Below are 27,759 nucleotides of genomic sequence, written 5' to 3' on the forward strand. Positions count from 1 at the left end.
TAAAGCCCACCTGCTGTTGTACGTGCCTTTAAAGTCCCCACTAGGGACCGATATTGGTACCATGTGGGCACGCCTGCCTTCCAGCACCATTACAGCCTAAGTGGGACCTAAAGCGGTTTAACTAAGGCTGCCTCATTTGGGCTTCACGAGGGCTTGCCCAAATTGAGCTCTTATTCATATTTCGCCTGCCCTCAAGTAACCTACAAGGGGCCGATTGGGGCAGCATGTGGGTATGGCCGTTTTTTTGCCCCACTACGGTCGATGTTGGTCCCACAAAGATTTAATGGGAGCGGCTTCATTTTGGATCTATGAGGGCTTTTCCGTAAAGAGCCCACATTTATGTTGGATTGCCCTCAAATATCCGACAAGGAACCCTTGTGGTCTGGATGCAGGAATGTGCTCTGCATTAGCCCGAGCAACGCCGCTATGGGACCCATGCAAGAGGAACAGGGGCAAGCCCAAATGGGGCTTGCCCACTTTTGCCCCATCGAGGACCGATGCAGGTTTTGTGATGGTTGCCCCAGCCCCACTTGCCTACATCGGACCTACTGAGGCCCCGCATTTTGTGCTACCTGGGTTAACGCGTGAGTAGCTGTATGGCGAGACACCTGATCGCTGACGTCAATCTCGATTATATATCGGAGGTGCGCCGCGCGCCTCTACCGGAGCAATCGCTTCACAGTAGATTTAACCGTAGCTAAACCACAGCCAATTTTTAGTGCTTTTTGTCAACGTGGTAATAGAAAACGCTCCTTCTAGTGAGTAAAACATTTCTTTGCACCTGTCTTAAGTCCTGTGAAGACAAAAGGACTGTTTTACGAATGCAGTTTGATGGCTGCGAATCTGGAGGCCTGCACCCATTATGCACAGACGGCTTCTGACCGGGAGAATCTGGTTTTCACTCCATCGTCGCACTCGACACCGCTACGGTGGCAGACGATGGCTACTGCCACGTACGTCTCCTCTCTCTTTCATTCTTTCTCGCATCTATTCAAGACCCAGAGAATAAACATAAATTGGTTCACAGAATTGCGCAGATGAATTTTTTTTTTCCAGTTTCCTAATGGCTTGATCTGCCACTCGAGTCGCCTTGGTGAGCAGAGCGCTGCACTAAGAGACTCGTGCGGGCTAGCTCTTTTTAGCACTGTGACTCTTTTCTGTCCGTAAATAGCAGCGGTTGTAGCGCCGCAATATCGAGCTGACAGGCACTTAAATTCCCTTCTTTCAGTCTCAATAACAGCAAGCATTGACTACATTCTATTCCTCTCACTACTCCACTGTAATTCACCCTTATTCAACTTGCATCCGCAGTAACTGAATCTAATCCGCCATTATCCAACCGCACTCTAACGCGGTACAACTTAATTGGCCTCATTCTACCACTATACACCCTACTGCTTACTTTAGTCTTAAATCGCTGCAGTCAGCCAGAATCTACCCTTTTTATTTGACGAGTATGCCTGTATTTCAAGAGGCACCCTTTCGAATTTGGCGCCGGCTGCTGATTGCTAACCGTGGTGATGACGCCACTGTTCAGCTTGACCAATCTGAAGTTTTTGTATCTGTTATGCTCTTTATTTCACTGTAAATATGTAGTTTCGCTTTTCATGTCGTTACACTATATGATTTTTGAATCGTTCCCTTCACGCCTCGCAATCGCCAACGAAGAATCCATTGAATACGTAACACCTTACAGAATCTCCTCCCTCTGTGTTTGTGCCGCATTTTTAGAGGCCAAAGATAAGAAGGACAACAACCTGGAGGTCTTTGACGTCCACACATTTCCTAACTCACCTGCATCTTGAGCGTTGTGCCTCAATCGAAAACCAGAATTTGTTAACAAAGAAGCATAACCGAATATCCCAAATGCGCATTGCTTTTCGGACACTGCACACTGCGTGAGCCTTATGCGTTTTGCTTCAGTCGAAGTTCCGAAGAGATAAAGACAGAGCAAAAACGAATGTCACAAGAGTTCGGTGCGAGATCTAAAGAATGTGCATTGGTTTAAATTTCTGGCATTCTTCATGATTACATAATTGAAACTAGTAGGTTGAATTTCTAAAGTTACTACAATTTTTCGAGGGCATTTTGACGAAAATGTTGCTTGTTATTTTGTTTTCAATGCTCCTCTGTAGTATATATTAACAATATTTATTGCACCAGGGCATCAGAAGGGTATGTGATCAAGGAAAAGAAATGATTAAGTTAATAGAAAATATTCGCTCAATTTATCTGGCGTTTTTCATCGCTGCATTTTTCAAAATTACCGCTTCATGCTTATATTTGTATTGTAACCACCTGCGGAAATTTTCTTGTATATACCACTACACTTTGGCCAGTTTCAAAAGGTAAAGAGAAAGAAGAAGAGCGGACACTGCCTTTCGGACACTGGTTCTTCACGCTGTTCAAGCTGCTTTACTTCAACGTTAGCTCACCTTGCTGCGTTTCGTCGAACCTCAAAGAACGACTGTGACCACGCCGCAATCCTACCAGCGCAAACCTAGCTTGCCATCATGCGCAGCCTCCTGGCTCTCCATCGAGAATGCAAGTTGCGGATACCAGAATTGCCTCGTGAGCCTGCATTCGTTACTTTTTCTGCGATGGTAATTATTCAAAGAAACCTTTCTAAGGAGGAAAGCCCATTACGGGGCAATCATTAACACAGTAAAACATATTTCATCACATTCTCCCAACCCGACATGTGTATCTGCTGCGCGTTAGCTTCATCGTCATAACGCATCTAATAACTCTGATTAGTATATTTGTTCTTCTAATTAGCCCAGTCTTGTGTCAGTTCCATACATAAAATGTCAGGCAAACTTCCTATCCTCATCCACTGAACTAATTCTGCCGTATCTACAGCCCTATATTTTCTTAGAATCCAGTCTGTTATCCTTAGCGACCATTAGTCGCAAAACAAAAGCGGTAAATGGAATGGAGGTGAGCTGGACGACCTGATGTTTCTGTACGGCTCAACGTCACAAAGTCATATTCTCCCGTGAAGACATTAATGTCACTGTCACTTATGCATGCAATGTAACCCTGTCACGAAAATGTTGAAAACTTGCTATTGAGAAAACGAAGGACGTAAAACATTGGCTAGTGGTTTAGTATAATGGCATTGAACGGCGGCCGTGATTCTGGTTTAGTATAATTAACCACAGATAGCTTGCAATAGCACTACGGAACATCATGCATGGGCTCGTGCGTTTATTGTGTGTTATAGTCACTGGCGTTCTTCGTCGGTTTCACTGTAACGCTTCGCAAGTGCTTGTGCGCTCTTTATGGCCCGTGATCGTCGATCTTGACCCGACAAAGCAGGTGCAACCGACTCTGACACGTGTAGGCTGCAGCGTGCCGCGTGTGCTTTCAAGAGAGCCCATGTGCTGTGCGATGTCGCTGCATCCCCAGGTAGTCCCAATTATTCCACAGCAATTCACTACGGCAGTAAAATATTTTGGCAAAGGAGAATGCCGAGCAACTTTTCAGGTGGACATCTCAACTGCCCAGTGAAGTATGTCAGGCTGAAAGAACTGCCTACATGTGTAATATTGTCTTTCATTCCTTCTTCTGTACGCCGTTTTAGCTATAAGCTGATTCTGAAGCAAGACATGGTGAATGAAGATCTTTTGATAACCATATCCAGTAACCAAACTTTACGTCTATTGCGTGATTTCTTGGCCATCTAACCGAATAACTAAGGAGCCTCGATGTCTTCGCTGCCGGGCGCAGTCCATTGAGGCATCCTACGACTAGCATTCCTCGCACAACGTAAATGGGGCTAAATTACGTCTTGATCACATCAAGAAATCTATCACAAACCTGCCACTAAGCCACATTCCTGTTGGTAGACGTGTATAAGGGTCAGAATCGACTAACAGGAACGTTGCTATGTGCCCTGCCACGGTGGCTCAGTGGTTTAGGTGCCCGGCTACTGTACCGGAGTATTTGAGTCCGAATCCGATCGCCGGTGGCTGCGTTTCGATGGAGGCGAAATGGAGAGGCGTGTGTGTGCTGTGCGATGTCAGTGCACGTTGAGGTGGTCGAAATTACTTCGTAGCCCCCCACTACGACACATCTTTTCCCTCTCAATCCCACCTTCTTTCCTTCCATTACAGTGTGGTTTAGTGTAACCCACACTTCGTCTTTCCTTTACCATAAACTAATTTACATTTTAATGGAGCTATTTTATCGGCCCCGCCGGGGTGGTGCAGTTGTAAGACGCCCGACTACTGTGCCGGAGTATCCTGGTTCGAACCCGACCTCGGCGGCTGCGTTTCGATGAAGGCGAAACGAAGAGGCGTCCGTGTGCTGTGCGATGTCAGTGCAGGTTAAGGATCCCCAGGTGGTCGAAATTTCTCCGTAGCCCTTCACTACGGCTCCTCTTTCTCTTTTTTCACTTTCACTCCCACCTTATTTCCTTCCCTTGCGGTCGGTTGAGGTGTCCACAGAAAACAAGTTAGAGTTGCCGCGCCTTTCTTTTACTATAAATCAATCATTTCTGCTATTTGATCGGGTTGAGGCAAGGAAGTGACACGTTTGTTTGGTTTGGTTCGTAGGGTTTAGCGTCCCAAAACAATTCAGGCTATAGGACACGTCGTAGTGGGGGATTCCGCAGTAATTTCGACCACCTGGGGATCTTTAACTGCACTGAAATCGCACAGCACACGGACACCTCTTCGTTTAGACTCCATTGAAACGCAGCCACCGGCAGTCGGGATAGAACCCAGGTACTCCGACACAGCTGGCGGACATCTTACCCAATGCACCAGCGCTGCGGGGCAAAGCCACAACCACTTTGGGTGCCTATATATCCCACCAAAGGTCAAGGTCAAGAGGCAAATGACGTGGGAAGTAGCTTAACGAGTGAGAAGCTTGGTGGCGAGACATGTGATCGCTGACGTCAATCTCGAGTCGCGCCACTCGCCTCGGCCGGAGCCACGTCATAGACTTCGAAGTAGAGCAACTGAGCAGCCGGGCTCGTTACAATCTGCATCTTGCGGCATCTGCATCTGACTATAGGAGGGCATTGCGTTTCGAGCTGAAAGTTTGCGGAGGGGAAAAGAACGCCCTAAAGGGAAAAGGGCGGCGGAAACGCGGGGAAAATGTGAGCAGCGTCTTGTGAAAAGCCACCACGATAATGCTGCAAGGCGTTAGCGACCAGCACAGATGTCCTCCACTTCTGCGCCCCCATGCTTCAGCTATCGCTTCACGCTAGGTTTAACCGGTGCTAAATCAATGCCAATATTTCTTTGGGCACTTGTGCCGCATAGCAAGTCTCATGCTGACGTTGCGTGTTGGTTTATAGAAGAAGGGTAGTGTATATGGTTCCAATACACTATAGCGCAGCAAAAGACGAGGACACAAGAGACGAGAGACGAACACCACGAGCGCTAACTTCCAACTCTGTTCGTTCGTCTCTCGTCTCTTGTGTCCTCGTCTTTTGCTGCGCTATAGTGTATTGGAATCATCTACCAACAAGCCCAAAACTAGTGTATATGGCACATTTTTTTGTGGGGTGCACCTGAACCGCATAGCAGCCGCTTGTCCTCCTACTCCTTGAAGGTCAAAGTGATATTTGGTTGATCTTTTCAAGTTGATTTGTAGCGTTTAACGTCCCAAAGCGACTCGGGCTATGAGAGACGCCATAGTGGAGGACTCCGAAAATTTCGATTACCTGGGGTTCTTTAACGTGCACTGACATTGCACAGCACACAGAAGTCTCTCAATTTCGCCTGCATTGAAACGCAGCCGCCAGCGGTCGGTTTCGATCACGGAAGGTCATATTGAAGCCGACACGAAGACCGGCTCTACCTAGCGTATAGTGAAGCAGTCGCTTCAAAATGACAAATATCTGATTTTGTTACTAACGCTCCCGCCTGACCTGCCTATTCGTGCTTTACGCATGCATCCTCCTCTTTATGCGCTTCCAGACTCATGCTCCACATCAGGCAAGCCCGCCAAAGGGACGAGTGTGTTGCCCATTTCGCTGCCCTCGAAGCGAAACACGTTACTCGGGCTCACGATATTCGCCGTCCTGGTGACATTGGCTTTGTGGCCGGACCAGCACTTCTACGTCAGGGAGGCCACCGACAAAGACCAACGCTTCGTCATCACCTCCGAGTGAGCAGCGAAGTTAAGCGGATGCCTGAGAATTACGTTATACGTACTCCAATCATTCATTGTGCACCCCAGTAACACGTTCTCATAACTATATGAAAACCTGTGACAGTGAAATTGAGAGAGGCAGAACTGAAGGTGCTGTGAGCATACCTCGGCAGTCGGCACCATAAAAGTGGTTCACTCACACCCACAGCTGTGGTTGGGCCAACTTGTGGTTACAAGTGAACCTTCAGAATATTCGGGAAACTAAAATGCTGTCTACTAGCGAAAACTGCGCCTGAATGCTTTGTTAGATTGCTCGTTGTTTGGGTTGTGATAGTTTCGTGTTACGGTCCTATTGTGCGGCTCGAGACATGCTATACACCCCGCATACGTTTGAATCTTGTTTCTTCTAGCGTTGTTTGTTTTATAATCACATAAGTACTCTGCTACTCGCTGAAGCATTCCCCCCCCCCCCCAAAACACGGACTGTTTTTGTCATTGTAAGGGATCGGTGGATATGCGCGGCGCCATTAGGACCGTCAGCTCTCTTTGGGCCACTTGTTCAGCGCCCAGCTGCTGCTGTCCCCCACTTGCCCTCGGTCAGGACTCAAGACGCGCACAGAAAGGCAGCTACAGCAGGGTCCGGGTTAACAGATACGTACGCAGAGAAGGAAAGCAGTCCCTTCTTGCGAGGACTTTACGGGGGACAAGCAGTTTGTTCTCGCTGCGTCGCGCAGGGGATTCTTTCTTTTTTTTTTTTAGGAGCGTTACGAACTGTATACATCGACGACCCCGTACTACGCCGACTGCTCCCATCGACCGGAGGCAGCGCAGCTCTAAAACAAGCACCTCTTTTGGATGAGCGGCATATCGTTCAAAGAAGAAACACTGCCAGGCTGAAGGGTGTAAGGCCCTCGTTCTTGACGGGGAGCCCATAAAAGTGACAATTAGTCGGCGCAGGCGCGCTGAGTGGGTCTCGGTGACCATCCCAACCCTGAATGCCAACAATGGTAGGAGACGGCGTCGTTGAACGGATGTCTGGGCACGTGTGTAACAGTGACTGGTAAGATGCCGAGCGGGAGGACGCGGTTCGGCTCTCCTGATGTGGTCAGCAATGGTGCCGGCTCGGACGCCGGAGAGCGAACAGAATTCTTTTTGTTAGCTGAGTATATGGAAAGTAAAAACTTGAAATCTAGCTCCACGATTCGAGTCTTTGTGTGGAGTAAGTGCCGCCAATAGTGACTTCTACCCCGCCGAGGTGACACTCGACGACCGATTCCTAAGATGCGAGGTCGATCCGGGCCTGAGTGTCTGCTTTTCAATGGAGGCGAAGAGCATGGTGTCCGTGCGCTGAACCTCGGGCGGTCGAAATTTCCTTAGCCCTTCACTACGGCGTCCCTCATAACCTGAGTCACTTTGGAACGCAAAACCGCTAAACCAAACCAAATGATGACTTCCGCTGCTTACTTTCATTCACTCAGACAGTGGTAGCCTACTCTATACATGCCTGCATGGAGCCTTGAATCTCTATTTGTGCCAGTGCCGTCAGAAAGTACCGTTTTTGTTGTTGATTTTTTTTTTTTTTGCAGTAACTGCAGGGTGCCTGACTATGGTCCTTTCCACGAATCTATAATGCCCTACGTGTCGACGACGCCACCCGTCAACTGTTCCGAATACCCAAGATACAGCCACACAGATGTGAGCTCCCCTGTTTCCCTACATTTGCAAGACGTCTTTTACTTTTAATATAATCAGAAGTAATGTCTTGCCTTGTGAACCATCTGCTTATATCACCTAGCTTTCCTGTCATTCACGGTTCACTCTCATTAGGTATTTATTCGGTGGATGGTGAACCTGTTGATACCAAAATACCCTTCAGGAGAGGTTTAGAGGCAGTAGGTTAATTTGGATGCTGTTTCTAGCTCCCATGTAAGTTTATGATGACAGAAAATTGCTGAATGGCAGACGAACTGTCAGGGGTAGCTAACAAAGATGTATGTACGGTATATTTAGGTTTACGTTCAATTCTTAGGTGGTGTTTCTTTACGCAGAAGACCACGATTTTCTTCAACACGTCAGCCATGACCATGACAGCGGAGAATAGGAAGGCGAAGCCGCCGATCAGTTGCTGCTACCGGAGAATCTACCGCCCTGCCAAGTTCTCGAACGACAACATCATCATGTGAGTCTGGCTCTACTCTCACTTCATCTCTCAAGTGCGCGCTAAGCTAAAGCAAGATACACGTCAAATTTTCTAGTCTTATCCTAAGGACTCTAATGACGCATTCGGTTGGGGGGACGAGAGCAGAGGCGCCGAGTATTGCAGAGCAGTACAGGAGCACGCTGAGTGAGGGTGTAACTATCCTCCCACGGGAACGCTCTCTGCGAGTCGAGATGTCGAGAGCAGCGCACCACGACCACGTGACCGCACTTCTCTCCCCAGCATTCTCCGCCTGCCAGAGGAGAGGCCACCAGTTGCAACCAGAGGAGAGGCCAACGCTCCATGAAGAACCGCTTGTTTTGTATGCCTTGTTCTCACAGCGCGGTGATTTGCCTCCTTTGGCCCTTTCGATGCCAGCAGTGATTCTCAAACATGGATGTAGCACCTGAGCAATGCTTCCCGCTCCTGACAAAAATTCGCTTAATTCCGAAGAGCTTTCCGAGCGCCGACGCTTTGCAGCCGCCATTTTGGGCGTCGCCGACTCCAGAGAAGAAAAAAAAAGAAAACATATGGTGCGGATATGACGCTTTATACCGTGTGACTTCCTCTGCACTCGCTTTAGACGACAGAGCAGCCGGGAATGCACTCGGGTGCTCTCAGCGCAGGAAAAGTTCTCCTCATCTACCATTGAAAGCCAGTGATTCTACTTCTGCTCTCCCAGTGGAGTGCGCCCGCTTGTCCGAGAGCACTTTCGAAGTGCTCTCGAGTGCACCTGCTCTCCCACTCGAATTCGCCATAAGATGGGAGCAAACGAAGACAGCTGATTGACCTTTCACTTACAAGCGTGTCCATAGACCCGAAACGAAGAAATACATTTAAGCAGCTTGACAGTCTCGAACGCCCAATAACACAAATGATGCGCTTAAGGAAAAAAGACAGGTGGTGCAGACATAGCGTGAACCCACTCATAACAGAACATATATATACAACGCTTCATGAGGTAGCCTCACTCCAATCAGCTTACAATAAATACTAGAATGACACGCTAAATTACGAATACAATATTATTCAGAAGGATGAAGGTAAAAGCAAGGAAAGACTGCTCACTGCAGCTCTGCTTAGGAAAAAAAGAATAAATATAATTTCTTTTTTTCTGCGTATCACAGCCACATAACATATTTAGCATCTTCAACCATCTAGCGTCACAAGCATCTACGTTCAAGATTATACCTTCATCGTGTGCCCCCCGGCGGCAATTTTATTCTAGCGCAAGTTAAAGAGCAGCATGCTTCTTATATATGTGCCAGGTTCCCTCCACTACGGCATCCTTAGCAGCGCAAATGTTGCCTCAGGACGTTAAACCTCGCAATACAAAATTTTTACGTTTTCACTGCTTTCACATTTTAAGGCCTGTAATTGACATAACCTTGCTCATTAGACTATACTTTTTTTTCCTTAGATTCAGTTGGTGGTCTCTGCAACATAAATGACTTTAGTATCTCTATCCTGGATAATTACTACAAAGGTACGAGTATAGGTGACTAAAAGTGTACGTTACGAGTGCGTGAGAAGTTTTTTTTTTTCTATTTTTAAAGGAATTAATATTAGGTGGTGGATAAATGTCATATGGCCTCCAATTATTCTGCCTAGAAAAATTTCTCTGCTAAAAACATTTACTAAATAGAGAGAAATTTGGGGGCATTTAGAAGCTTCGCCTTTAAATGTCCAACACGATATGTTTAATTGGCTACGGCCTGCTGCTATCCTTGCGAACCCTTGTTCACGTGCATGCACTGTGATTCTTACTTCCTCATTGATCCTCTAAAGTGATTTGGTTTGGTTTGGTTTGTGGGATTTAACGTCCCAAAGCGACTCAGGCTATGAGAGACACTTTAGTGGAGGACTCCGGAAATTTCGACCACCTAGGGTTCTTTAATCTGCACTGACATCGCACAGCACACGGGCGCCTTGCTTTTCGCCTCCATCAAAACGCAGCCGCCGAGGCCGGGATTCAATCCTGCGTCCTTCCTCCCGATAATAATAATAATAATAATAATAATAATAATAATAATAATAATAATAATAATAATAATAATAATAATAATAATAATAATAATAATAATAATAATAATAATAATAATAATAATAATAACAATAATAATAATAATAATAATAATAATAACAATAATAATAATAATAATAATAATAATAATTGGTTCACAGGAAGGGAAAGGCGCAGTAACTGTCACACTTGCTCTGTGGACACCCGAACCTCGCCGTAAGGGAAGGGAGGGGGGTGGAAATGAAAGTGGAAAGAGAGAAAGAGGAGCCGTAGTGGAGGGCTACGCGGTAATTTTGACCACCTGGGGATCTTTAACGTGCGCTGACATCGCACAGCACACGGACGCCACTTCGTTTTGCCTCCATCGAAACGCAGCCGCCGCGGTCGGGTTCGAACCCGGTAACTCCGGCACAGTAGTCGGGCGTCTTACCACTGCACCACCCCGGCGGGGCTCCTCCCGGTCCCAATCCTCTAAATTATGCGTGCATTATCTCGCATTCTCATTAGCACATAAACGACAGCTACCGCAATATATAAAAGGCCTTCGGAATACATATAAAGTTCTTTCACCAAGATAGATAGATGGATTGGTTGAAAGGGGGAGAGAGGTTGGCCGGAATGGTTTAACTCTGGCCTGCTACTCTGCACTGTGGAAGGCGAAGTGGAGAAGAAAGAGGATGATGATAGGTGAGGATGTGAGAGAAGGCATATGAAAATATGTAGAGGCACGGCAGTTGGTTTTACAAGCTCAAATCCGCTTTCACCAATACGTAATATATTGTCCCTGCGGGGCCTGAGGGTAGCATGTCTCACTCGGGATCCGAAGGTCCCGGGTTTTATTCTCATCTCATCTTCCGAAACAGGGCCGTGTCATTTGGCTCCGTGGCATCACACACACCGCAGTCCAATATGAGCCCGGTCATGTCGTCTGCCAGGTACCACCTGCACCTGCCAGAGACATGCTTGTAATTTGTCGCGATGTCGACAGCGCGCTCAAGGTCGTAGCCTTCATGCGAAATTTTTGCTGAAGATTTGCTGCCAGACTTCATGTGGCACATATCCCATGACGTCGAACACTCGCTAGAATTTGTGAATTCTATTTAGGCATATCTTATAATCTTATAATGTTTTCTGCAGCGCTCTACTCCTATGCAACATGCTCAAACGTTATTTTATGCATTCTACCGTACGCACGTGCAGGGAGTCAGGCCGCTGTCGACCCGTGAGTAACGGCACGGCCATCGGCGACGAGTTCATCCGGCTGCTATGCTCCGACGCCGATGGCGCACTCGTCTACGCTAACTACCACGCGTTTGTGTTCCGCAAACCCGACGTCGAGAAGCGCTGCAATCGGCTGCACCGCCTTCGGTCAGGAATTAAGAGCGCGGGCGCGAAAGCAGCTCAGGACGATCTTCGATACAGCGTGCTCTTGTTGGGCGCAGATTCGCTGTCCCGCAACAACATGAAGCGTTCGCTGCCCAAGACGGTCAGGTGGGTGCAATGGGTGATGCATACCTCCTTCTGGTCTCTTCTACACGAGTGGTCTGTTTAAAAAAATAAATACGAATGTCGTGGCAGGAAACGTAAACGTTAATGTGCTTTTTCAGCGGAGTGATGTAAACTAAGTTTGACGTTTTACCATAAATAGAATTTTGGTGTTTTTTTCTTTTCCTAAAATAAGAACTCTGCCTTCGCTCAAGCTGCAGAAAAGCGGTTTCTACTCGAGTTAAGTCAGCACCAGCTTCTAACCACCACATATTGGGGAAGCAGATCAAACTTGTTTTTACACAGAGCCTCGGCAGATACAGGGCACGTCGTCAGCAGAGGGGAAACCAAGTCCCACAACTTCACTGATCATTGCAGCGTCATTATTGGCATAAATAAAAGCCTAGTCTTTACCTGAACAGTTTGTCTTGTATATACAATAGATCAAAACCAAACGCTTAACCACGAGTTACAACCACAAGCATAGCCTTGCAACCGTTACTTTCGCAATTCAACTAGGGTTAGCCTGAGCTCAACAACAGCCTTTTTTTTTTTTTTTTTGTACGAAAGCACTACTTCATGAACAAAGCTGCAAAATTAGAGTCAAGTGTGAGGGACGACCTTGGAGCTAACTTGTCAGCCCAGCATAGGGAGAGCCTACCAAGAGTAAACAAAAAAAAATTACTGCATCTCCCGTGATCGAGAATAAATGTAAGCGTGGAATAGTTACGGGCACCAATTGGTTGTATATGGTGCCAGCCACATTTTTGAAGTATGTCTAATGCACAGAACATCGCACTAATTAAAGATCGTTCAAGGTATGCAGCATAGAGAAAACTACATTCAAAATTAAAGAATCTCTTGACGTCTCCTAAGAGGTGAATGGCGAAAACCTGCCCTTCCTCTCCTGTCATTTACTCTTCGTCGTTTGCCTCTTATCGGCGTTCGTTGCAGTGCTACATATAATTATAATTTATTTACAGGAAAGGAAAGGCGCAGTATCAGCCATACTTTCTCCGGCAACTATGTTTGGACGGTACACCATCGCTCCTGTCGCGTGACCTTCCTTGGCGCGTGTTCAAGTGTGGCATTGCAGATGGCAGAAACGTTAGGCAAGACCTAATTATAACCTAATCTCGGAGAATGTCGCGGAATATGCATGACAGATTTCGCGCGCAAATATTGTGCACAACTCTCGCGCACGGGATTTCGTTCCACGAGCATAGAAATGCTTTCGCCTTAAAGCCGACAGCGGTAGCATACGACACTGCCTCAATAATAGTCTACAAGCGTTCGGAGTTCGCTCTCAGATTGGTGCAGATGACTCGGCATATTCATGGCGTTGTCAGCAGGGGCGAGCAGTCTTCTGCTGTGGCGTGTAACTCGCTAAGCGCTTGCTTTCGGCAGCACACTTCTTGCCTCTCCTTTAATCGGGCTCCATCGCTCGGCTTAAGCAGCTGTGACGGGGATGGAATTAAAATGCAGAAGGATTCAGATGCGTACGCGGCCACGACGCGATGCAGGCCTGAAAAGAATGTAGGAGAAAAGGCGCCTTCGAGGGCTCCCCGATTGTTTATACGTCCGCCTGCTAAAGGGAAACGCTATGAGGTGACGCCGCAGCATAGTAACAGATTTGATCCCAAATGCCCGAGCGTTCTTCGTACTGCTGCCGCGTCGACCGCCAGTACGTGAGTGTGTGGCACCATGGCGCCATCTTTGAGGAAAGCGCTGAAGGTTTACACGCGACAGACTTCGTCCACTGAATCTTTCTCGGTGCCCTGATGTCCAAGTTACGGCTCCCGGATGAAGGAAAATCAGTGCCACAATGACGGAAAATCGGTGCCTGGATGGCGAGGTCTCTAAGATGCTGTGCTCAGAATTCTGGATCGACATCCCCTCAAGGTACGACAGCCGGAGCTAAAAGCATTTTACGCTTAGAACGCCGTGGAAGCAGATTTGAACCCAGGCATTTCTTGTGGGAAGCGATTACGAAACTTTGCAGCTATCGGTTTTAATGCAACTCTTCCGGCTGAGCACTGCATTTGTTGTGTTCGTGAACTTCTATCCGTTCGCAACGAATACAAACACACCATTATTGCTTGACTTCTTATGTTTCGAAATAGATGAGAGACGATTTGACTTATTAGGCGACCTTAAAGTGACCTCGAAGCGTAAAGTCTGGATGTTGGTGTAGCCCTTATAAAAACAGGGGCATATTGGAAATCAAACTAGGGCACTTCAAAACAAAGACACAGGAAGAGAACGACAACACAGCGCATATATATTGCCCTATACGTACATACAGCTCGCATTGCTAAAGAATTCGAAAGCCTGGATTTTCATGTCCTACATTGTCCAAGTCAGCAGGGTTGGTACCGTAGGGGGATGCAAGACAATCTGCAGTGACACTGTCTGAATTTGCAGTTGACGGCTAGGCTGATGCAGTTAGAGAGTTGACAATACAGCAAACCTTGGAGCTTTCAGCATGTAGCAGTGAAAAACGGGGCATGTGGATCACTACTATGGGATATAGAAGGAAGATGAAGTACCTAGGTAAAAAATGCTAGGGGGTACTTTACACCACTAACTGTGATGAGGCGAAAGCCTCTATCGCGCGGTGGTCCGAAGCCCTCAACTACGGCACCTCTTTCTCTCTCTTTCACTCCCACCTTCCTCCTTTTTCTCACTGCACGATTAAGGTGTCCGCGGAGTATTGTGGCAGATACTGCGCCATTTGTTTCCTGTAAGTCAATTTGAAACGCCGCTGATTCGTGCTGTACTGCATCTGCTTCTGTTTGCTGTGTGGTGCGGCGTTCGAGGAAGCGCCAAATTAAAGGCGCCGCACAAATGCCTGGATCGGTATGACGCGATAGCGTAAGCTACCAGCCAACATATGAAGCCGCGCTTTAACCGATCCGTATGAACGTGCCTGCGTGGACTAGGGATAGCGTGAATGCAAGTGTCTTGGCAGGCATATTCTGATATCACCCTCCCATATGAAAGGCGAGGCTCGAGTTGGCAGCTTCTGCCAAACGTAACGTTAGGCAACCCTATACGGCCAGTTAGTGCTCGGCCATGTCAGCTGCCAACTACCGCCTCCCACGTAACGAAAGCGTTATGGACGGACGGACGGACACGATCATGGCCGCGAGAATGAGCCATTAAAGGCTTAAGCCTTGGAATGACTGAGCATGCGCAGGAATACTGCCATTATTATTATATCATCATGTTGCACAATTATGCACATGCAGAGTTAAGCACGATGACACAAGGCGCAGGTAAATATGAGAAAATTCCCGTAGCGCAATCATTTCTGAGCGCTGGTTGTTACTGTCGATTTTTTAGAATGTCGAAGCAGTGCCGAAATGGCTCTCAAGCTGTATAAGGCAACTCAAGCGAAGCACGACGCTAAATTCGGTGCATTTTTGTGTCTGCAGCGCATAAAAGTGTCGTGTTGTTTGCCATATTCCTGCCTTCTTTGTTTTCTTGATGTTGTCTTGTTCTTGAAATGTCTTGAGACGTAGAGGATGACATATAACAAGGAAATCCAAATATGTGCATACCAAGTCCATCGCGAAAATAGTATGTTTATCTTGTGCTGCTTGCTAATGACTTCTTATGAAAAAGAGAGGTAACGGAAGATATTTATACACTGTCACTTTGCAGAACAGTAATCGGGAACGTATTTAGGTATAATCGCGTTAGTTTAGTAATCGAATCAGCTTACAGTTAAATCAGTGTTATAAAACAATTCAGGTACGTGCGGACTCCCTGTTAGACGGCTTTCTTTCCCGCAATGTGTTAAGATTTAGTACCATTATCAACATCACTCCAGGCAAGGTTCTTGCATCCATAGTCATTGTCGCGTTTTCTATTCCTGTCATCTAGTCATTAAACAACCAATAACAAGTTAGGGGCATGGATTAAACAACCAATAACAAGTTAGGGGCATGAAGCAAATCATTATATAGTTACCTAATCTGTTCATTCACTGGGTGATTTATACGTGTCCTCAGGTACCTCCTGAATAAGATGAACGCCATCATGATGAACGGCGTAAATGCGCTCGGCGAGAACACTCTGGAGAACATTATTCCGCTGCTGACTGGACAGCACATAGAAGAAGCGAAGTCAGGATGCTGGGCCGGAGGCGAGCAGGTCTGGGATAACTGCACCTTCCTCTGGACGGTTCGTACCAGCTTTATAAAGCATGTATCGCTTGCATTGCATGAATATAAAAGCGCTTAGCAATAGCGCGTGTGAAGGCAAAGTCATATATAAACAGCGGTATGGAAGGATTTCCTTTCCACAAACACGTGTAATCCAGGTTGTTCCGTGATTTGGCAGCTAAAAGGGGAGAAGCTGAGACATTTTGAGTCAGCAGTAATACATGCATAGGAGAAGTAGTTGAAAGCATAGCTTTAAGCCGTATACGGGCGGAACAAGAAATGCTATGAACCAACGATGAATCAACGGCTACCACTGAGCACAAAAATCGTGTGCCATTAGCAGTCGAGTGGTTCAAATTATTCAATGCAAATATTTCAGCAAATACCGAGTATACACCCTGTGCGCTCTGCGGATCGATATTGTACGCCAAATCAGGGAATTATCGGCGTGGTAATGTTTAGTGAGAGCACAATTATTTAGGCAAATTTTAATTACCGTTCTAACTTTCAGTTTTTAAGGAACAGTGTCATACCACGAAATTAAATACCTTCAACATTCAGGGTCAGTCAAGATTTTAACATTTCCGTGTACGCTTCGTGATATAATATATCGATCTTGAAAAATGCCCTTTTGAAAGTTCATTATGTTGACACATTGAGAAAACATAGTCTTTTATTACGCAGATGGTTTTTACGCAATTTCCGTCAAACAGCACTCGGAAGGATGCTTAGCGCGCTACGAAAAGCGTGTTTTAAGGAGATAGCGTTACAGGCCCAGTTGTTCAAAAACTTCGCCGACGGCGTTGTGAGCGAAAAATATCGCGTGATGGTTGATACGGGACAGTTGGCCGGTTACATATGGCTGAGCTGTGTGACGTCACGAAACCACGTGACACGACACAGCCGGCAAGCGCTGTCAACTCGATCTTCGTGACATAAAGGATAACATACATCGGAATGCAGCCTTTCAAGATCTTAAGATCCAGAGTATAGACACTCTACTCCTAGGCCACGCAGGCACACTCGTACGGCTTGGTCTAGTCGGGGCTTTATAGCTACGTCGGGTGCTCTCTCGTATGGCATGGTAGCTTACAATTGTATGTTGATCGGTATGGGCGGTTTAATGGAGGCACGAGTCCAAAAACTGATAATATACGAATAACAAAGCGCATGTGCGTGACGAGGATCTGCAAAGAAAGGCAGCAAATGGACGACGTCACTTCTTGTCATTAAAGTCGTAGCTTAAGCACCCCCCCCACCCCCCTTTCACCTGCCCTCCCCCCCCCCCCCCCCCTTGTACGGGCATGGCTCTTACAGGTGGTAGAGCGCAGTTGGAATCTCCGGAAACTAATTATTGAATGGTTTGTGTGGCTTAACGAGACCACATAGAGGAGCTTAAGTTTCCCCGATATTTTTCACTATAATATATATTGAACCACGGTGCCGATTCCCACCATTTCATGAAATCGACACAACTTCAATGTTGAAAGCTTTCAATTTCATAATATACATAAATCTTGAACTTCACAATATTCATTGCAACCAAAAATTAAAAAATTATGTAAATTTACTTATTATTCGCTTTTTATTGGATATTACCACGGCCCACGGGAACAATGTCCGCCTTACTGTACGACCGATCTGCTTAGAACGTGCCAGCATATATTTAGCGACTTCTGAGGAAATAAAAGCTTTACTGAAAACATTCGCACTTTGGACCACTAAAGTGCGATAAGGCGAAAACCTTTGTTTGAAACTTCGCTAATTCCTAGTTTTATGCGTCTACTTCTGTATGCTGTGTGGTGAGGCGTTCGAGAAAGCACCAAATGAAGGGCGCCGCACGGACACCTGGATCAGTATGACGCGATAGTTAAGCTACCAACCAACGTATAAAACTCCGCTGCAAACGAGCCGTATCAACGTGCCTGCGTAGCTTAGAGATAGCGCATATGCAAGTGTCTTGGCAGGCTGATTCTGATATCACCCTCCCATATTAAAGGAGAGACCCGCGAGTCGGCAGGCGCCTGACAAACGTAGCCCTACGTCCAGTTAGTGCTCGGCCATGTGAGCTGCCAGCTACCACCTCCCACGTAACGAAAACGTATACGTATTAAGGCACACGCCTTAATACGAATACGTCCCCATTTCGGGAGGAGGAGGAAATACTTTTATTCTATAATTCCTTATCTTCCTGAGTGGAGCCCTCAGTCCAGGGCCCCATGTGCCGCCTCAATCCTGCAGGCCCGCCAGAACATCTGTCGCTGGTCATACGGGTTGGTGCTAATGAGATGGTCTCAGAAAGGAATAGACGCATGTCAGTCCATAAGTCCATTGGCCATTGCAATCCACTCGGCCCGCTCGATTAGCCGGCGTTGTCCGGTCAGCTACGTGCAGGACAAGGCATCTTCCCAAGAGGAGAGGGTAGGGTGAGTTATAGGAAGAATGCCGCCGGGTGGTTTTGGGCAGGCCCAAACAGAATGATATAGTGTAGGTCGGTGTTGTTGGCAGGTGGGGCATTTTTCTGGGCAGCGGGTGAGGAAGAACAAATGTTTGTTGTACAGATTTGTACACATGTGAGTCTCCAGTTGTCGCCATGCCACAGCTTCGGCCCTGGTGAGTGTTGGGTGCGGCGGTGGCAGTGTTCTTCTTTGTGTACAGTAATATAGTGTAATGTGGGTGTAAGAATGTAGAACTGTGCTGGCGTCATCTATGTCTACTTCCCCCTCCACTTCCGTTGACAGCGCCCGGAAGGTTGCTGCTCGGGCGAGCGCATGCGCACTCTCGTTGACAGGGAGAAGTGACCAGGAGTCCAAACGATTTTAATCATCGGAAAGGTATCATAATGTATAGGTGACAGCCTGCGTGAAGCCTAAAAAGATGTATTCTTCGCGAAATCGGCGACACGCAGCTTGCGAGTCTGTGATTATTGTATATTTCGGACTGGTGTTATGTTTGTCACGTGTGTCCATGTGGTGTATGAAGGCTAGTGCTACCGCTATGGCGGTCTCCTCAGCCGTCTCCACGCCCCCTGTCGGGACATGGGCCCAGGGTGGCCCACCCTGACTTATGATGGCCATCATCTTGGATGTAATCACGTGACCTCTGATAGCCCCAAAGCGTCACACCTTCTGCGAACGACAGTATGAGCCATTAAAGGTTTTCACCTTAATAATTAATTGAAACAACCTATACGCCGACTGTAGGTTACTGTGAACTTAAGTAGCAAGACAAGCAGCACATGTTCAGTGGTGCATCTCACTAAATAGTACATTTCACTACCCATCATCATCAACATCATCATCATCAGCCTGATTATACCCACTGCAGGACGAAGGCCTCTCCCATATTTCTCCACTTAACCCGGTTCTATGCTAGCTGCATCCACTTCACCCCTGCGAACTTCTTAATCTCATCCGCCCACCTAACTTTCTGCCGCCCCCTGCTACGCTTTCCTTCCCTTGGAATCCAGTTTGTTACCCTCAGCGACCATCGGTTATCCTCTCTTCGCACTACATGTCCTGCCCATGTCCATTTCTTCTTCTTAATTTCTACTAGAATGTCGGTAACTTGAGTTATTTCTCTGACCCACTCTGCACGCTTTCTATCTCTTAATGTTACCCCTACCATTTTTCGTTCCATAGCCCTATGGGTTGTCCTCAACTTAACTAGAACTCTCTTGGTTAGCCTCCGCGTTTCAGCCCCATAGGTGAGTACAGGCAAGATGCAACTGTTGTATATTTTCCTCTTGAGCGATACCGGTAAGCTGCTAGTCGTAATCTAAAAGTGCTTGCCAAATGCGCTCCATCCCAATCTTATTCTTCTTGTTATTTTCTTTTCATGGTCCGGATCTGCGGTTACTACCTGTCCTCAGTAGACATATTCGCCTACTACTTCCAGTATTTCGCTACCTAATGTAAACTGTTGTTCCTTCCCGAGACTGTTGAACATTACCTTAGTCTTCTGCATATTGATTTTCAAGCCTACCTTTCTACTTTCCCTGTCTAGGTCATCAATCATTGTTTGCAGTTCATCCCCCGAGTTGCTTAGCAAGGCAATGTCATCAGCAAATCGCAGATTACTGAGGTATTCTCCATCTACTCTTATCCCTAACTGCTCCCATTCCAAGTCTCTGAATACTTCCTCTAAACAAGCTGTGAATAGTACTGGGGAGATTGTGTCTCCTTGCCTAACACCTTTCTTTATGAAAATTTTGTTACTTTCTTTATGCAGAACTATGGTTGCTGTGCAGCCACTATATATTTATTTTTATTTATTTACAATATACTGCAGGCCCTTTGGTGGGCCCAAGCAGGAGTGGCAACAATAATATTATTACATCATATATAAAGAAAAAATTATACACAGCAAGAACACAATAATCATGGCAGCCAGGGGTAGAAAAATCGAACATTTGGTACAATAATCAAATGAAAAACATCAGTGAAATCGGCAGTACAAGGGAAAACATTTTTTTTTTGTTATTTGAAACACACACAAATATTTAAAGCAGCAACACAACAACAGGTTAGTTAAGGTAGTCAAGACTCAATTAGGTCAATCGAGTCGATGCTATTTGTTAGGTGAGGTGGCAGTCGGTTCTAGTCTTCTATAGTACGAGGAAAAAAGGAATATTTAAAAGCGTTTACTCTAGAATTGTGTGGAGTTAATTGATGTTCGTGACGATTTCTTGTCAGACGGGTGTTTAACCGTTTCAGGTAAGGCCAGGAGTTCATTAACAATTTATTGTGTTTCAGCAAGAACAGAAGTTTAAGTCTTTGAATCTTTCTTCGTAATTCGAGTGTTGGGATGTTATGTTGCTTCATTAGTTCTGTTGGTGAATCCATTGCACGATACTTGGAAAAAATAAAACGAACAGCTTTGCGTTGGATCATTTCGAGTGCGTGAATGTTGCGTTTTGTGTACGGGTCCCAAACAGTGGAGGCATATTCAAGCTTGGGTCATATGATTGACGAGTATGCTAACAGCTTTACATTAGGCGGAGCTTGCTTTAGTTTGTGTCGTAAAAGGAATAGCTTTTTGCGCATATATTAGAAACATATATCTTCCAGCACTTTCACGTACGGCTCGTCTACCCCCTGATTTCGCAATGCCTGCATCACCGCCGAAGTTTTAACTGGGTCAAATGCTTTTTCGTAATCAATGAATGCTATGTATAAGGGCTGGTTATATTCCGAGCATTTTTCTATCACCTGATTGACGGTATGGATATGATCGATAGTAGAGTACCGTTTCCGAAACCCTGCTTGATCCTTTGCTTGATTGCAGTCTAAGGCTGTCCTGATTCTATTAGCGATTACCTTAGCGAATACCTTATACGTAACAGACAGTAAGCTGATTGGTCTGTAATTTTTAAGGTCCTTAGAGTCCCCTTTCTAGTGAATGAGGATAATGTTTGCATTCTTCCATGGTTCCGGTACCGTGGATGACACCAGGCACTGAGTATACAGGGTGGCCAGTTTTTCTAGCACGATATCTCCCCCGTCCTTCAGCAAATCTGTAGTTATCTGATCCTCTCCAGCTGATTTCCCCCTTTTCATAGTTTCTAGTGTTTTCTTAACATCGTCCTTCGTCACTGGTGGAACGTCTGACTGTTTTCCCTACCGCCAATCTCACTACCCAATTCACTACCCATCAACTACCCAAATTCCTTGTTACTTCCATACTCGCGAATAATTAATCCGTTGCGTTCCACAATGATGTTCCTCGTAACCAATGTTGCACTATGATGTTAAACTCCGCATATCGCACCATACTATACCTTCCCATGCCATACCGCCGAATGATATAACATAAACCTTCACGTATAGGTAGCATATTATCGAGTATTGCACCACCGGGGAGGTGCAGGGTTCAGGGCGTTTGACTACTGCGTCCAAGGCGGCGGGATCGAATCCCGGCCTCGGCGGCCGCTTTTCCATGCAGGCGAAAAACTATAGACGCCTGTCTGCTGTGCGTAACAGTGAACGTTGAAGAACCCCAGGTGGACGACATTTTCGGAGCCCAACACTACGACGTTTCTCATTGCCTGAGGCGCTTCGGGCGGTTAAACCCCATAAACAAAACCAAACTATCGAGCATATAAATTATTATAAACTTGCGATGTTAAGGAAAGCGGAATGATGAAATTAATATTTACATATCTTGCTCGTAGCTTTGTTACGGCCTAAAATACGAAGTTATCGTCGCAGAAATATCCATTCAGTGTTGTGTACAACTGATGAATTATTAGTCTAAGAACAACCGAGACAGGGGATGGCATCACAAACACGCTAAATATGTACTTCAGTGAGGTATGTTTTCGCGGTACTAGCAAAAACTATAAGGCCTCACCCCCCTTCCCCCCCCCCCCCCCCCACACACACACAGTTCAGTCATATGGCGCCTTCTTTCTGTAGTTAGTGATGCAGAAAAAGTAGCTTCCCAACATGCATCACGTTACTTGAAGCATATTATACCCTTAGTGACATACCGTAACAAGGCCCGTCGCTCTATGGAAATTTATGAGGAACAAGGGGTTAACTTAGCATGACCGCGTCCGCCTACTTTTGTGAAAAGAATAACATGTAAGCAAGAGTTCAAGTTAATGCAAATTAAGAATGCAATGCAAATCAAGAAAAGGCGACCGGTCATCCCGTCTTCTTGTTTGTTCGCTGTTTTTTTTTTTTTCATTCTACTAACATCACATACCAACTAACCCAACTTCCCGTTTTTCTGTAAAGGCGCGAGGTGTAACAATTTAGTTCAATGCAAGCTGCATCACTGAAACAGATCGCGCACTTATGTAAAAAATAATGAAGTAAACACAAATAAACACGAAATAAGACGGCAGTAATCATTGAAGAATTACCAGTGATTGTCACTTCAGACATTTTAAAGCTTTGACTGGCAATAAGATTCACTGCCCTCACAAGCTATGACGATGTTCCCAATGACGATAAAAGAGGCTATAGAAATTCGAAGTGTTAGAACCGAAAAAGGGCAACGATTCCAGTCAGAGGAACTAGGATCAGTTTACTGCATTTTCACCGGCAATGCGAATGGGGAAGATACACACGCTCAGTAATCAGGAAGTAACAACACAAGAGCGAGGAGTTCATTTGTTCCCAAGACCGTTACGTTCAGCTAGTGTTTCGGGCGACTTGAGCGTCAAACGAAGGATGTGTGGAAACTCTCGAACTCTGTCCAGTCCCTGTTTTTGTAGTGAGGGACATTACTATCATGCATTATTCGTATGAGCAATTTGGCATATTACATATTTAAAAAAAAAAGATAAAAATACCATGAAGGGCGTTTTATAACAAGCAAATGCCGGCTGTTGTGCAGTTGTTCGCCGACGCCGGCTACCGCACCTTGTACGCCGAGGACAGCCCTAACATATCAACGTTCAACTATCTTAAATCTGGCTTTAATAAACAGCCCACGGACTACTACAGCAGGCCGTTCATCCTGCCCTTCGAGGCGGAGCTGGGTCACAAGAAGGTGAGCACCAGATGATTGGCTCAACATGCGGCACAATACAAGAGAGTTAGATGTTCTCCAAAGTCAAACTTTCTGGTACAAGCCCCCGCCAGGCGACGAATGTAGGTTGGGAGAATTTCGTTGCGTTCCTTGTGGCACTGTAGCAAAACGCAGTGAATTCTGGTTGTGATGAGTATGTACTTCGTCTCCAGAATTATTAACGGTGAAGTGTAAGCTATAAGGAGAACAAATCAGCGGCTCCAACACGTGGGTTGTTGGCGCGTTCCTAAGGCAGCATCACAAGTGAGGAAGCAGCCGCTTTTCGGTCGTACCTTCTATTCGCCTGCGCAGAGTTTGTGAGTTTGTGAGCATAACAGTTTACCTATTTTGGGAAAACTGCTGAGACCTTTAGCATAAATTGGGCCCACTAGCCAATTTTCACTTACCAGGTCAGTGCTGTGGAAATCAGAATCGTGCAGTCTTAATTTTAGATTCATGGTGCACTTAACGAGCCCCAAATTAAAGCATTTATATCGAGCAAAATTGAAGTGCAAAGCAGACTAAGACTGCAGTCCTTCCTAAGTATAATAAAGAAAGCTTCTTGTCAGATAGAGTGTACGTGCAGCATTGGAAGCCACACACTGATTTTATATTAAAACGGTGCAAGAAACTGATTTCTAACTAGAGTCAAGCATGTCCTCTCTCTCTCTGCGCATAGCCCCTGAACTGCGACTACTGCGTTGGACCATCGCTGGAGGCAGAGGTGCTACTTAACTACACACGTGATTTCGCCATCACCTTCAGGGAGGAGCCGTACTTCGCCTTTACCTGGATCAACTCGCTCACGCATGACTACGCCTCCACCCGCTGGGCCGGAGACGAAGTCTTTCTGGAGTTCTTCAAGGTGAGTTACCAGCATTTTCAATATGCTTGTTAAGTAAATCTGTGTGGCTTACGCAATGCGCTGTTCGTTTTCGTCGGCTGGCTTTGATTTCGCCGGTGCCGTGGAGACGCATTATATTACTTACTCCGCACAATGCAGTCGGCGGTACCAAGGCGTACTAACATGGATGTTTTCAGGACAGTCGACAAACCTAGTGGTTTAGGTTAAGATAATTACTTTTTTCTAATCGTGCCCCAGAGTTGACTGAGCGTAAATGCATTCTTGCTTTTAGACATCGATACATAGCACCTACATGGTTCTTCGAATGGTTCGAATTGTATAGGTGCTTGGAACCGTGTCGATTGATCCCGTATTGCTAAATTTTTCTTTAGGTGAACAGTGGAAGCTGTTTTGAAGTCGTATCTTCGTATATGTCATGAGAGATTTCGGGACGAACATCCGCGGCTTGTATGCTAACAGCCTTTTGAGCGGCAGATATAAGCTCCTATAACGGTGCAGGAATATTCAAAAATTTTTAATAACTGAAAGAAAAAATCCGTATTCAATTTGAACGAATCGTATAGTGCTTGTTGAATATAATTCGAAACGAGTCAAATATGTTCCCAAGTTCTGGAGTACTTTGCGATTGACTGACTCTTGGGGCGATTAAGGCCCACCATATGCTTTTTTTTCGAGAGCTGTTACAACGTCAGAGCCCACAGGCCCACATCGTATGCCATCCTGTCACAATCATCATCCTGTCTCAATCATGGTTGGTTCAGAGCCGCGAAGCGAGATTTATTTGTGTGGCGACATTCATAATGCTCACAAATGGCTTTTAAGACTCGACAGAATGACAGAGCTCAGGCAATATCTGTAAATCCTGCCTAGGGGCTCGATCTCGTGCCGCTGTGTCTCAGACGCAGCCACAGCCAGCCTTTTGATGTGTCCTGAGATATGGCTCAAATATATTCCTCTTCGGCAATTAGCAGCTATTCTTCCAACTTCATAGGTTCTGAACACCGTAGGCTGCGCCGACACTGATACTGAAATACTTATGGTAGTTCATTATATAGAGACATCTGCACATGTAGCGAATATCAGTAGAAGTGTTCGTCCTCGATTCAGTTCTTTCACTTGTATTCGATTTTATATTTTCTGTTTTTGGCTACTCTGTTTGTATTTAATTCGGTAGCGAGGCTACACAATTTGTGTTCGACTTGGTTCGGAGAAAGTACTGTTAGCATTCATCTAATCACAAGAAACCGAGGATACGTGAGCGTTGTGACTGCATCGTAAATATTAGACGTGCACGCTTTATTTGATCCGCGTCACTTGGGAAGGGGAAGGCAGGAGACCCGGTAGTGAGGAACAATGGCATAGCTTCTAAAACCTACCGAGGGAACCTATTAACAATGTTTGCAGGGAAAATACACATTAGTGATACATTTTGCTCCAAGGAGAACCGGAAATGCACGCGCAAGAATCTGAATGGGAAGACAAAAAAATTAAATAGATTTCGTTTTCGTGCACGCCCAGTCATCTTGCAAAACGTGAATGGGGCTTGGGAGGTTGTGGAGGTTATTGTCACTGCTGTTGCACACGCTACAGTATGGACCATAAAGTGACTTATCGTAATGACCTAGATTTCGAAGACGGAAAGAGCTGGAAAGGAAGAAGCCGATCAACAAGTTAACGATAAGGGAAAGTAGAGAAATTCAGTATTTCGCTGCATATATATATTTTGCTTTAACGGAAGGTAGGGACCTTAGTGTTCAGGAGTTGAAGGATAATATCTCAAATTGTTTACGCCATGTGCGATAAAAGTACGTGGTAGGGTAGCTATGCACGATGCCGCCAAGCTTTATCAGGAGAGGAAAGAAGGGATTAAAAAATGCTAAAGTAAGGAAGTGTTTAGTTTATAGGTACAATATACCCAGTGGCATGGCGTAGCAGGTGCAGCGGTGGCGTAGCGGTAGAACATTCGCCTCGCATGCAAGAGGACCGGGGTTCAAATCCCGGTGCCGCGCAATTCTCCACCGGATGACAAAAAAAAAAAAAAATCCGCGTGTCGATGGAATTGCATATACAGGTTTGGGGTGCGACCTGATGCCTCCGGCAACGCACTCCCTCACCAGAACAGGAGTTGGCCACCCTGGTGCAGTAATTGGCCACAACCTCCTATGATAAGCTCCACAAAACCCCGGCCCTCAGTCACCAGCGGCTGCGGAACAACTGACCACGGCGGCGGTCAGACCTGTGACGCAGCAGGGGGTGCTAAGAAAGCCTGGCTCCGCTGGACAGGGCGCCATTGGAAACTGACCCTGGCAACGTTTAATGCTAGAACCCTAGCTAGTGAAGCTAGTTTAGCAGTGCTGTTAGAGGAACTAGAGGGCATGAAATGGGATGTCATAGGGCTTAGTGAGGTTAGGAGGCCGAATGAGGCATATACTGTACTGAAGGATGGGCATGTACTGTGTTATCGAGGTTTACCAGAGAGGCGACAACTAGGGGTAGGCTTCCTTGTCAATAAGTATATAGGGGGTAATATAGATGAATTCTATAGTATTAATGAGAGGGTTGCAGGCATCGTAATTAGGCTTAATAAGCGGTATAAACTGAAGGCTGTACAGGCCTATGCACCTACATGTAGTTATGATGACCAGGCAGTTGAAAGCTTCTATGAAGATGTAGAATCGGCGATGCGAAAAGTAAAGACGCAGTATACTGTACTAATGGGCGACTTCAATGCCAAGGTAGGGAAAAAACAGGCAGGAGACAAGGCAGTAGGTGACTATGGCATTGGTTCTAGGAATAGCAGGGGGGAGTTACTAGTTGAGTTTGCAGAGCACAATACCTTCCGAATCATGAATACCTTCTTCAGCAAACGGAAAAACCGGAAATGGACATGGAAAAGTCCTAACGGAGAGACTAAAAATGAAATCGACTTCATAATGTGTTCAACCCCCGCCATTGTGCAGGATGTAGAGGTAATCGGGAAAGTTCGATGTAGTGACCACAGGATGGTGAGGTCCCGAATTAGCCTAAATCTGAAGAAGGAACGCAATAGATTAGTAAGAAAGAAACCCATCAACGAATTAGCGGTGAGGGGGAGGGCAGAAGAGTTCAGGATCTCGCCAAAGAATAGGTACTCAGCTCTAACTGAGGATGGCGACATTACCCTAGAGGCAATGAACAATAATTTCAGAGATATCATTACTGAGTGCGCGGTAGAAGTAGGCAGTAGGATAGTTAGAGAGGATACCGGTAAGCTGTCTAAGGAGACGAAAGATTTGATTAAGAAACGGCAGAGTATGAAAGCTTCCAATCCAACAGACCAGATGGAATTGGCCGAGATATCAAAGCTAATCAATAAGCGCAAGTTGGCCGATATAAGGAAGTATAACATGGAGAA

At 46.0% G+C, this 27,759-nt stretch overlaps 1 pseudogene; it reads left to right on the forward strand.

Moving 5' to 3' along the window:
• The window catches only part of LOC146199285 (uncharacterized), a 158,048-nt pseudogene that overhangs the window by 122,067 nt on the left and 8,222 nt on the right, over positions 1 to 27,759 (forward strand).

Source organism: Amblyomma maculatum, chromosome 2 (assembly GCF_055883805.1).
Source record: "Amblyomma maculatum isolate TAMU_Amacu chromosome 2, ASM5588380v1, whole genome shotgun sequence".
NCBI lineage: Eukaryota > Metazoa > Arthropoda > Arachnida > Ixodida > Ixodidae > Amblyomma > Amblyomma maculatum.